This window comes from Microcebus murinus, chromosome 5, assembly GCF_040939455.1.
Source record: "Microcebus murinus isolate Inina chromosome 5, M.murinus_Inina_mat1.0, whole genome shotgun sequence".
Taxonomy (NCBI): domain Eukaryota; kingdom Metazoa; phylum Chordata; class Mammalia; order Primates; family Cheirogaleidae; genus Microcebus; species Microcebus murinus.
The window spans coordinates 100,137,032-100,150,447 of record NC_134108.1 but is presented as its reverse complement, the minus strand read 5'-3'; positions in this window follow the sequence as shown (position 1 = coordinate 100,150,447).

Below are 13,416 nucleotides of genomic sequence, written 5' to 3'. Positions count from 1 at the left end.
CTTTTCCATTTAGAAGGAAAGCCCTGTGGCTTTCATGTGAAAATCCTGCTGGTGATTCTCTGCCCCTCCTGGCTCTGATGTGGGTGGGTGATGGGAAGCAGGGGAGGGAGGACAGGCAGGCAGAACAGGGATGTCAGGAGGGGCTGCTTCCTGCGGAGAGGATGGTGGAGGGTGCTGAGTGACAAGGAGATGGGCAGGCTCCAGGGGAGCAGGCTGAGAACAAAGCAAGTGAACGCCCACACTGAGAAGTGTTCGGAAGAACAGGGGAGGCACAAGTACGTAGAAGGATACCAATCCTCCCCCTCGCCACCCTCCTTTGCCCCCAGACACCGTGTTCTGGGCTGGGCTGCCCTCTCACATATGGGCCTAATTCAGGTGGAGTGAAATCTTGCATTGCTCTGGGTAAAAATTATTGCTTCGGATAATGAAATCTTTGTCATTGGAAACTCTAAAAGAAAAAAAAAGGCCTTCAAGCCATGACTTATGGGCAGTGTGGTGATGGAAATGAATTCATCATCCCATTTTCCCGCATTGGAGCGGGAGGACAAGGTTGATTCATAACTGGGCCGCGTGTGGCTGGTCCCCTCGGGCAGGGTGGCGGCCGGGCCTGCTGAGGAGCTGGTGGGAAGCTCAGGACGGTGGGGCTGCAGGGAGCGGAGCCATCAGCATCTTGCTGGCATGCTCTGGCCCCAAGTTTTCCTTAGGGGTTGCCTGAGCTGTCAAAACATTTCAGGGCTGTGCAGAGTCTATGCCTCCATAGAGAAAAACCCATAATAGCAGTGTGAAACGAGCTTTATTTTTTCTTTAAATCCTAAACCTTCACACCCATATAAAAATCTGCCAGACAAAGCAATTTGACCTGCATAGGCCAGCGCCATGGCCATGAATCTCTCTAGCTGGGGCACTTTGCATCTGGGAAGCACAACTGGCATGCCTGATCTTCTGGCCTCCCTGCAGGGTAGGGAGAGGGCACAAGCCGCTGGGTCCTTTGATAGAAGAAGAGTTTAGCCAAGGCCCGGTGATCCTGAGCATGTCCCACTAGAAGCAGGGGCCTCGGGTCCCCAGGTCCAGGTCTGGGCCTCATCCTTAGGTCTCCAAGCGGTGTGTCCGACTCTGAGCCTAGCCTTCCTTCCGTTTCATGACAAGGGTTTGGCCATCTGGAACCAGGGCCCTGACATTTTTATAGGGTAGAAATATTTTTGTTTCCCTTAAACCCCAAGGTTGGCTTGCATGGGAGGTGGCAGAGGGGCTGAGAGGAGTTCCAGGGAGGGTCGGGGTGAAGGGCGCGCAGAGTCTGGTCAGCCCTTCGGAGACCCACCTGGGGGGCAGCGGGGTCTGTCTCAGTTCCTGTTGGGCCACAACTAAAGTCTTCACGGGGGAATAGAGCAGAAAAGTGGTCCCTGAGGTGGTTGTGGCTGCAGAGAAAGGACATTGGGATGGGCAGGAGATGGCTTTTGCTGGTGTTCAGGCTCCAGATGGTTGTAGGCAAGCTGGTGGAGGCGCTGGGAGGGATCTGGGGCAGACACAGCCCACTCTCGTGTGTAGGGCAGGGGGAGGACAATAAATGATAAATGAGCAGACGAGTGACGAAATTTCAGGTAAAGGCCACAGGGGAGGACCTGGGGGCTGCTTTGGATTGGGAAGTCAGGGAGGCTCTGTGAGGAGATGCCCTGTGAACTGTCCCAAAGACAAGATGGAGCCTGCTGTGTTGAAATCCAGGGAAGAGGATTCCAGAGCAGGGGCAAAGTCCTAGAGGTGGGAGCGGTAGACACACTTTACCAACACCAGCAGCTGAGTATCTTCCCGAAACCAACATGGCAGATTCCTGACCCTGCTGGAAGTCAGCCCAGGTGTGACTTGGAGCTCCACTAGCCCCACACCCGGAGCCCTGCACCCAGCCCGATGCCCTTCTCTTTTTTTGGCTCAGGCTGTGTGGGAAGAGGAACAGTCATAGACCATGGAGACAGATGTGCGATTTGAATCCTGACTGCCTGTTACTAGCTGTGGGCTCTGAGCAAGTCACTCAGCCACTGAGACCCTCAGTTTCTCTATCTGTCAATTGGGAGGATGATTCCCTCTCAGGCTTGCTTTGTGAATTAGAAGTGACACTGCTCCTGGCACCCAGGATGGCTGACTTTGTTTTATGGCTAGGGGCTCCTCCCAACCCTCCTAGCCCTGCCTGGTTTCTCATTCTTGTCTCTCTCCACCCTGAATCCTTGGTCAGTTATCTGGACCCACCGGTTATCTGCGCAACCAAGCAAGAGCTGCTCGGGAATTCCTCCTGTTGTAGTGGCTGAAGGGACGCAGCTGGCTTTCAAGAGCCAGGTCTGCCTCCCCATCATAGCTGCGTGGGGCTCCCTGCCCCCAAGGGTGCAGGTGGGGGTTGGTGGGAAGGCGGTGCCTCTCGGACACAAAAATCCAGGTTCTAGGGCTTGGGCAGATGCTTGTCTTTGGCCATCCCGGTGGCCATTGAGCAACCAGATCTCATTTGGTCTAACACTGGGGCTAGGGGACAGGTAAAGAAAACTTGCCATAGAGACAAAAGAGAAGCTGACAGCTGACAGAGGGCTGGGAGAGGGCTCTCATGGTGCACGTGAAGCTTGGTACAGATGAAATGTCAAACCCATTATCTTGTCTGATCCTGAGCCCCCACTGCTGCTTGGGGGTCCCTCTCCTGGGACAGCGCGAGAATCTAGGAGTTTGTGGGGCAGAAACGGGCAGGCACACCTTCTGCTCCTCTTGGGCATGGCTCAAAGAAGGAGGCCTTCACACGGGAGTCAGCTGGACCTCTGCCCCGGCCCAGGGTGACCAGCTCGGTCCAGGTTTAGCATTGAAGGTTCTGCATCCTCAGAACCCAGTCAGTTATGGGCAAACTGGGATGGTGGGTTACCGTGCTCTCACCTTGCATCACTCAGACACACCAGGTGGCCCTTTCTCCTGGAGGTCCTGCTGCCTCCCTGGGGGGCTTCCTGTCTTACTCCCAGGAGAACTCCATGGGCTCCTTCTGGGGGGGCTCCTCCCTCCCTCCCTCTGTCCTGCCACCCCACTGCATGTGCGAGATCCCATTAAGCCGCTCCGGCTTCTGGAAGGCAAAGGCCAGGAAGTGGATCATCTCCAAGCAGCCTTTACCCCTAGCGTGCACCACAAGCCTCCCCAGGGATGCAGGAGCACAGAGGCTTCCCACCCAGAGCAGAAAGGGGGAATGCAGCATGAATTCACATTGTAATGAATTATCCTGTCCTATAAATCACTTCAAATGGCTCAGATATAGGGGGGCTGGTGTAAGTTCGTGTTGCCACAAGAAGGCTTTTCCTGGGACGTTTGGGAGTCCAGCTCTTTGAACCCAGGACTTAGCGAAGGCTTATTAGCTGTATCCCTGGGACCTCAGCCTCCTTTGTCGGCATTGTCACCTATGAATGGCACTTCCTCCCTCCAGAGAGGCTTCCACTCCTTGCCAGCTTTCCAGATAGGTTTCCACTGCGTGTATGCAGTGCTTTAAATTTTCTGAAAAATCAGGACCAGGAGCCTCAGACATCTGTGTTTGCTGCTGATTACAGAAATAGTCTACAATTTTAGACAGTTCTGGGCAAGTGCAAAAGCCAGCCTAGAGAAAATGATGCTTATTAGCAGGGCAAAACCTCCGCTGGGAGAATGCACAGGCAGGAAAGTGACCGTAATTGGGCAGGGCCAGGCCAGAGCTTGCCTTTTTTACTTCAGAAAGAGCTAAGGAAGGAAAAAAAAAGATAGGGGGATGTTTAACCCATTAGAACAAATAGCTTTTGAGCACTTTATACCCCTTGTTCACCTGTAACCCCTGAGTGAACTCATTCTGCTTCATTCTTCATTGTTGCAGGAAAGGAAGCTCTAAAGCCTCTACTTGCCAATAGCCTGTTTCGGGTGACTGTCCTTAGAGGGACTACAGCTGCATTTCTTTTAAAGATAGTGTGTGGTTTCTTTAAGAACAGTCTATAATTGAGAGTTTTGATAAATTCTATTTATTTCACTTTGATAAATTCCATTTATTAGTTCACATGAAGTAGGCCCGTACGAATTGCCATCCAGGTCAGCCCCAGGCCAGGCCCAAGGCCTGAGTAAGGAGGAGCATGGCTGGCAGCTGTGGGGACATCACCCGCAAGAGGCGAGGGACGTTGCTGAACATCTGTAGCTTCCTGGCTCACGGCCTCCCTTATGTCCCAGAGCAATGACAGCTCCTCCACGAGCTCCCCAGCAGGCGAATTTGCTCCACGCTGTCCCACTGGGCAGGTCTGCCTTCCAGCTGCCCCAGCAGAACCCTTCCTCTCAGACTCGGGGTCCAGGTCCTGGGTCTGCTCTCCTGGGCGGGCGCCCTTCCCCGCTTTGGCTCAGCTCCCTCCCCCACAGCCTCCATGCCCCACATTCAGGCTTCCTTTTCCCTTCTCTGCTTCCTCTTAATCACAGCTACCTTTCTCTGTGCTTTCTCTGAGTTAAACAAATGTCACTTTGGGGAGGCTGGCCTGATCTCTGGTGACAGGAAATTCACTCACTGCAAATGTTGTTCACCTAGAACTTCCAGGCATGTGGGAGGATTGCATTTCCCTGCCTTCAGAGCCAGCTTGGCTGTGTGACATGAATGCCAGGTGAACCACAGTGGCATGTGTCACTTCCTGGTGGAAGCATTAAGGGCAGTATGATTTCCCCATGCATGAGGTTTCCCTCTGCTGTGGTGACCACCGCTGTACCCTGACCACTGCTCCCTCTGGCTTCTCTGAGGGAGCTGCTGGCTCCCAGGAGGACATAGTCTCCAAAACTCACTTATGACTCGCCCAAGAGAATAATGAAGGAGAAAGACCATGCAGAGGGCTGACACAGAGGTCTCAGCGGGCAGTGGACAGTGGCAGCTTCTCCCAGATCCCGAAACCAAGGCCTAATCAAGAAACAACCCATCCGAGGATAGGTGCCCTCCAGGGGCGCTGCAGGTGTCTGCTAATGTCTCTCTATTCCCCTTTCAGGACTGGAGTGTCATTCTGTCCCGTGCGCCCTTTGTGCGTTGGCGGGTAACTTGTCACAGGCATCCAGGCCAGAGCAAACCACATATCCAATGCAGACCTGGTGGGGAGACAATTGTGCATTGCCTGGAGGTCTGGGACCCCCATCTGAGGTCTGCAGGGGCTCACGGATTGTCTCCCTCAGGGAAAAGGGACTTGACTTTTTCATGAGGAAAAGAGAATGAATCAAATATTATGTGAGCAGAAGGGCACACTGTGGCAGATGTTAGTATTATTCAATCACAAATATTTCCCAGTCTCCTGAGCACCTCGGAGTTCTCTTCCTTTCTGGAGTATAAACCTGTGTCAATGGAACGCGAAGGAAGGTGATGTGGGTTGCTTCTGGGCAGTGCGCAATTTGCCGTTCTGTCCCTCTGCGGTGATGACAGGCGCTGTTCTAGATGGTGGCCGCCCCATCAGCCCATGTCCAGTGTGATGATGACTTAGTTCCCAGCCAATTGAAAGACATGCTTCATGAGCAAGAAATCAGCCTTTTGTTAATCGTTCTAAACCACTGAGATTCTGGTTACTAGATCATAATCTAGTTCATTCTTACTGATACTCTCTAACACACACACTCATTCCTTCTTTCAACAAATGTTGACTTATTGTGTGCTGTCCTGAGCCCCAAGGATGCAGAAATTAATAAGGTGCCTTTAAGGAGTTTACCGTTTGGTGAGGGAGACAGGCCAGCCAATAGACGGCAACATTTTCTTTACCTTTCCATCCCACATGCATCCGTGATAGATACTAGCACTCTGGCACTTCTCTGACTGTTCTAATGGTCTCTGCACATCACCCTGCCACAGCCCCACAAATACTGAAAGCTCTTAGAGTACAGGATGGATGGATGGGGTGGATGTATGTATGGATGGATGAGTGGATGAGTGGATGGGTGGGTAAGTGCATGGATGGATAAGTGGATGGATGGGGGGAAGGAAGGAATCATGTAGATTGCTCTGATTGAAGAGGTGCCTTCTCAGGGCCCATCCTCCACTCTTTCTCCACACCATATCAAGAAGCTCCATAGCAATAGGGACAGTCATGTAATTCTGGTTCTCAAGTATTAGCAAGGTTGATATTATTGATTCTAGAAATTTACCCTAGTAATAACAATACATGTTTCTCTCCCTTATTCATTTCAGAAACTTTTATTAAGACCCTTCTATTGCCACCCTGCCTTTGATGGGCCAGGTATGATTCTTGAGTAGATGGAACACATTTTTGGCCTCTGAACATCTTTCTTCAAAAGCCCACCCAAACTCCTGTTCCCCACATTTCACTTTTCTATTTTACACTGCCATTGATGTGTTAGGAATTTGGGGCAGTTCCAAGGGAGCTTTGAACCTGCCTTCTTTTCATAGTTACCTATAATGGGGAGAGTAAATGTTTCAGCTTGAACTAGCATATCAGCATGCACTTTTCAATGTTTCGTTTGCTTCTGAACACAATTTGAGGCAGTTTACTATGAGAGTATGTTCCGTAGTAGATGTTACAGTAGGGATAAAAGGTTGAAAGCTCCTTGGGACAGCCTGATGGGGTAATTTCTGGAAGGGATGGTTCTAGGCTAAGTTGTGAGGTCAAAGACATGGTCTTCATCTCTGTTTTCAATATCCTTTTTGCACCTATACCTCCCTGGGCCAGCCTGGGCACTGGAAAGAACTGGTGGTCAGGAGGTCTGAGTTCATCCAGGATCCTCCAGTAACTAGCTGGGTATGTCATTTCATGTTCTTCAGCCTTGGCCTTCTTGTCTGTAAGAGTCCAGGGTCATACTCAATGCCCTCTTATGTTCTGGCCAGGTCTAGCACTCTAAAGTTTTGTGATTCACATACATGAGTTACATTTTAATTTCAAATGTTATTTATGATTGAAGTGGTAATACAATTATATGGTTCAAAACTCATAATAATGTGAAAAGATACACATTAAGAAGTCTTGTCTTACTCAAGGGGGAGGGGGGCATGGGCAATATATGTAACCTTAACACTTGTACCCCCATAATATGCTAAAATAAAAAAAAAGGGAAAAAATAAAAAAAGAAGTCTTGTCTTGCTCCCTCCCCGTGCATCTCATTCCCCCACTTCCCCATCAAGAACTGTGAAGGGTTTTTTTCCCTACTTGCAAGCTAACAAGTAAGCCGCCACTGTTTCATGGATATAGGCAGAAGACATATGGCAATTAGGTAGGAGACAAAGGACTTCACTTCTCCTTTGACACAGCAGGCAGCATGAGTTTGATACTCACGTCAGTACCCTGTGTCCCAAGTTCCACTGGGGCCATGTGGACTGGCCCAGGTGGATGTCACACATGCAGCAGGTTTGCATCATAACTCAGGGATCCCAAGCTTGGGAAACTCGATCTTTTATATCAGGCTGAGAACAAACCTGCCCAGTCTTTGCCCTGGGAGAAGACATTATTTTACTTTAACCAGACAGCAAACAAAACTGTTTTTTGCTCTGGAGGGGAGACACTATATCTTCTAAGGCTGTTTCTGTACAAACATTCTTGAAAAGATAGACTACAGCAAGTGCTGTCAGGGCCTCTGCTCAGCAGGCATGCAGAAGATTGCCTCCCAACACCTCATGCCTCACCTTCTAGGGAACGGCTCTGATTAGCTTCTTGGTATCCTTCTTGGGTTTCTGTACACAACTATTAGCAAATACTTCTTCTAATGTTACCCTGTTAGTTACATAAAAGCAGAACACTACATGGTTATACACTTTGCCTGTTTTACTTAAAGAGGCAAGTTTTTCTCATTCTTTTTCTCTGCTGCAGAGTGTCCCTTGTATGGATATACCATAGTGTTTTAGCCGGTCCCCTGTAACTGGACATTTTTTGCTATTTCAAATAATGCTGTAATAAATATTCTTGAACATGTGCCATTAGGACAAAGAGGGATTGGTTACTGGGCCAAATGGTAATCGAATTTCTAATTTAGTTAGATACTGCTCAATTGTTCTACATATAAGGGTTATGCTATTTTGTGCTTTCACTAGTTTTACCAGTTTTATCAGTGAAGAGTCAGTGTAATCCTCTTGAGAACAGTGAACAAACAGGAAGCAGACAGGAAGCAAAATAGGAAAGAGGGAGTCAAGTCTGCTTCCTCCAACCTTGCAGGCTCCTTGTAGCGCCCCCTATTGGCAGAGCCTAAGGGCGGCAGCTGACAAAGCAGAGTTCCTGCCCCCGCAGGGCAAGGCTGATGAGAGAAGGCTGGGTTTGGAGCTGGGACACAAGAAAAATAACTGACACCCTTTCAAGGTGTGTGGTCAAACATTTGGATTTTTGCCAACCTGATAGATAAGAAATGGTATCTCAATGGGGTTTTGACATGCTATTTTATTGCTTTTTTTTTAAAAAAAAAGTTTAAAATCTAAAATTTAAATTAATTTTTTTTTGAGACGATGTTTTGCTGGCACCCAGGTTGGCATGCAGTGGCATCATACTAGCCCACCACAGCCTCGAACTCCTGGGCTCAAGTGACCCCCCCACCTCAGCCTCCTGAGTGGCTGGGACTACAGGCGAGTGCCACCACACCTGGCTCTCATTTTTCTTATTATGCATGAGATTGACCATTTCTTTATACGTTTTAGAGGCAAGTTATAAACATTTTGTATTAACTCATAGTTCATATCCTTTGGCCATTTTTCATTGGGTTGTTGGTTTTTTTCAGCAACATCTCAGTGCAAATAAGCAGAAGTTAGCTGAATAATTACCCTGCTGAGATTACGTTTGTGTTTAAAGAGCGAGCAGAACTCAGCGGAATGAAGTTCTATTGGGAGAATTTCAGATGTGGCGATGCCCAGTTTGGGAGATTATTAGACCACCAAGTGACCTTCACAACACACCCTCTTAGCTCAAGCCTATATTCCTCGTGTAGCTCAGGCCCTGGTCTTGGACGACACCCAGGCCTGCCTCCCCCTGGCGTGGCCTCTGGCCGCCCCTGCCCTGGCTTGGATGGTTATTTGCACACCTGTGGTCTCCTTGGTGAGTCCTTCAGGAGACATGCTGGATCCTTACTTGTGCCTGAAATACAGGTGGTCTCTGCCAATGCCACTTCCCCAACTGACTCATCCAAGGTGGGAAATTCTGTCACAGGGCAGTTTTTTCAAAACCTGGAAAGTACTGGAGAGTTTTACACAAGTTCAGGGCATGTGGCATTGGATTTAAAACACACTTTCCAAAAGGGGAACAGAAATCTGCATAAAATGGTTAAATCATATAACATGCTGGGAAACCCCTCTCTTCCTCTCAGCTGAGAACCAGGAAGGAAGCAGAAAAGTTCTGGAACCTCCCAGAGGTCTGTGCACCAGAGATCGTGTGATTTATTTCTCAGGCCTCCATTTCACAGCCCACTAGCTCTTCTGTAGACAGGTCTACAAAGGAAGAGAGATGTTTGGCTTTCAGTAATAATTGCTGTGACTTATTGAGTGCTGGCTATAGAGTGGTAGCTGCCTTTCATGTTTTATTTCTAGTGTATACAGCAGTGCAGTTATCCCCAGTGTATAGGTGAGAAACAGAGACCCAAGGGATCAGGTACACACGTGTGGTGGGCTGGGAGCTGGGTTTATTTACTGGGATGAAGGCTGAGGAGTTGGAGAGTATCACCCAAGGTCCACATGGGGTTGTGTTGGTGACCTCAGCAGGGCTAAAGAGGGTTCAAGGGAGGAAGAAACTGTGTGGAGCCTAAGGCAGCCTGAGGGGACTTCTGGAAGGAGGTGAGGCTGGAGCTGGGCCTGGGAGGCTGAGGAGCATCAGGGCAGTGGGGAGAGAAGGGGAGGGAAGCAGCATTCCAGGTGGGTGAGCTGACCCCAGTGCTGACACACAGCCACAGCCTCAGGCCAGGGTCAGGGCGGACCTGAGGCCTGCTGGAGCACCCCTCTGACCACCAGGGCCTCGTGGCACCCTCACAGCCTCTGTGGCCAGCCCCACAAGCATTTGGGGTCTTCACCTCCTGCTATAGCTCTGGGCCTAGAGTTAGTTTTTGTTTGTGAGAGTTGTTTGATTTTTTGGTTGCAGAAGTAACACATATTTCTTGCACAAATATAGAAAACACAGAAAATCATGAAGAAGACAACGAGAAAATAACTTATCAACCCATCCCCCAGAGATTCCACTTGTTCGTTTCTGGTCGGGAGACTTACCTGGCCCGTCTGCTGAGCACTTGCAGGCGGAGGCTCCACAGTCAGCCCTCACGACAACTCCATGCAGAAGGAAGGGCCTTCTGTCCCAGGTCACAGGCGCATAGTCAAGGCTTTGAGAGAGTAAGTTGAGTCGCCCAAGTTCTCTCAGTCATGTTGTTATGCTATTTAGGGTTTTGTATGTATATTTCTTATGTATGGCCCTTGGTCATATCTTGCTTTCTCATTTGACAGTATAAGATGCCTGTTTTCCTATATCATAACATATTCTCCTACAATACAATTTTAATGACAACATTTGGAGGCATAATGATTTATTAACCTGTTTCTTATCATTGTCTCCAACTTTTTTCTCAAACAAGCCAAGCTGCCACAGCACGCACTGTTTAAGCCCAAGCCCTGTGCACATCCAGCAATATTTCTTGATAGCAAACCTGCAGTTTAGGAATTGTTGGTTCAAAGGGTGGGCACAATTCGAAGGCTTTTGATCCAAACCGCCTACCAGGAGTTTATAACAATAAACTCTTCCACCTGCCATGGGAACAGCTGTCTGTCTACATCCTCACTGATGTTGGATTTGTCGTTTCGAAACATCTTAACTGGTTTGATAGGTGAAAAATGGTGACTCATTTGAATTTGCACTTCTTTCATTCTGAGTAAGGCTAGATGTTTCCCTTAGGCTCTTTGGGAGTCAATATCCCAAAGATCTGTGGTCCCCACTTAGAATCTCCCTTTGGGTCTCTGTGTTTTCTATTTGAAATGCAAAAGTGGTGCCATCCTAGGCCCCTTCTGGGGTCAGCAGGAGACTCCGAGGCCCCCACCTCTAGGTCCCCCCCAAGGAAACTCCCTAATTAGGCTCTACATAAAACCACCAAAGTGTTCTTTGCTTTGTCCCCTTAAAGATTTTTTTCTTTACTACAAGAAGAAACAAACTCATTGTTTTGGGGGAATGGATTTATCCACAAATTTTACTAGGTATATAAAGCATCCCTTACATACTGTCTATAGAGAGGAAAAAGGAAAGAGAAAAAGGAAAACATTCTCACCCCCCAAAACTGTAAAGAGATTCTCAAGCAAGGACAGATCTAGTGGGGACCGGCCTGGAAACAGGACCCCTTCTTTCCCAAGGCAGCCACTTGGGATTTCCTCCTCTTCCTCCTCCTCAGGAACTGGGATGCAGCTTGCAAGGTAAAAGTGGAAATTGAGTTAGAGAAGACATAGAAAGGCCAACTTAATTATACGGGAATCCAGACTATAGAAAATGCTAAACTCTGCCTCCCTGCAGTCCAGATGTGGACAGCTGCAGAAATGACTATCCCAGGGGTCCTGGCTCCATGTTTCAGGCTCCTGCCCTTGGCATTATCTAGTGAAAAGCCAGTCACAGGTTTGCACTGCAGAGCTGGCCCTGATGGTGAATTCTTAAGTGGTGCTAATGTTCCCCAGCTGGGGCGACAGTCTGGTGGCATGTGAGGGACGGGTTTCCCCCGACCTTGCCTTCTCTCTGGAGTGCATGGTGCATGTTTGGAAGCTTCCACATGGGCATGACTCACGTTCAGCCCCTGACCCTGGCCAGGGATGAATCTCCTCTCTCTGCCCCATCCCTAGCGCTGCTGTGGAAGCAACACAGACATCTGCCGGTTACTTTTAGCAAAGTATGTTGGCAAGTGCTCAGTGGACAGTAGTATACAAGTAGTTAAGAACCAGCTACATTGTTTACTGTGCAGGAGGCCTTTGGCAAGGTGTTTAAGCACTTAATACCTCACTTTGCTCACTTGTAAAATATGGATAATAAAGGTTCCCCAATCACATGGAGGGCGGCCTTCTCAGTTCATGGTGGTCTCATTCCTCCAGTTTGCTCAGGTCAAAACCTTGCTGCTCTTCCCGGCCCTTTTCTCATCTCCTTATCCAATCTATCAGCAAATCTTATCAGCTTTGCCTAAAAATATCAACGTATATCCAGGATCTGACCGTTTCTTACCATCTCTACTGCTTCCTCTCTGGTCCAAGCCACCATCATCTCTTGCCTGCACCATTTTATTAGCTTCTTAATAAGTTCCCCACTTCTCCCCTTGGCCTGGAGGCTGTCCTCCACATAGCAACCAGCACGATCCTTGTTAAAACATGATGTGGACTCTGGTATCACTTGTGCTTGGGGAAGTTATCTGCCATGTCGTCATGACACCCGAGTAGCCAGTCTGTGGAGAGGGCTGTGTGGTGAGAACTGAGCCTCCTGCCGACACCCATGTGAGTGAACAAGGGAGGGAGGGAGGGAATCAAGAGCCCGAGAAGACAGCACTAAGAGCCCAGATGTTAGAGTTGAAAGCCCTGGCAGAAGTAGGTCTGATTGCTAAGCAGGGTACTTTTAACATTTTCCCCACTGGACTTCGGAATAGCTATGGGTGAATGACTCCTTTGTACTTCTCATTTCCCTCCTTTTTTGGATAGGAATGCCTGTAGCAGTCATCTTATCCATGTTCCGACATCATGTGTTGGGGAAGGGAGGGGTAGCTTGTCTAATTTGGAGGTCCTGAAATCAAAAGTAATTTTATTCAAGGAGCTTGTCTGAGGAACTACATTCGAGAACCCTCGTATACCTAGATCTTATTTAGATGATGAGATTCTGGACTTTGGTCTGATGCTTTAAAGGGATGAGACTTTTGAGAAACTTAGGAGCGGGTGAGTGTATTTTGCATGTGGGAGGGATGTGAATTTTGAGGGCCCAGAGGGCAGATTGTGATAGTCTGCCTCAAAGATGCCCCCCACTCAGAGATGGAAGTGCCTGCAAGGTTACACTTGCCCCTGAGTGTGATCTGCAGTACCCCTGATTGCAGTACTGGGGTGCAGAAGGCTGCAGAGTTTGTACATGGCATACATTTTTGGTACCATTCATACTCCAGAGCTCCCCAAGGGGGTCAGACTAAGACTGGGCATCAGGTGAACCTGTTTCTTTGCCAAGCTCCTTCCCTTGTCCCAGCCTGCTGTCTTCACTCCCCAAATTAAACACTGGCACACGGAATCCTTAACCCAGGTTCTGCTTCTAAGAAACTCGACCTAAAACACCTAATAATCACAAAGTGGTACACATTTAAGACATGTTCACTTCATAATGGAGTTTTGGGACATTTTGTGAAATCATCATGGATACCAGGAATAAGAAGAATGAAACAGCCTTGAAATCCAAGTTCAGGGATTCGTGATTGAGGTAACTGTTAGGTTTTGTTTTTTCTGTTACACTTCAGGAGCAGAGTAGAGGT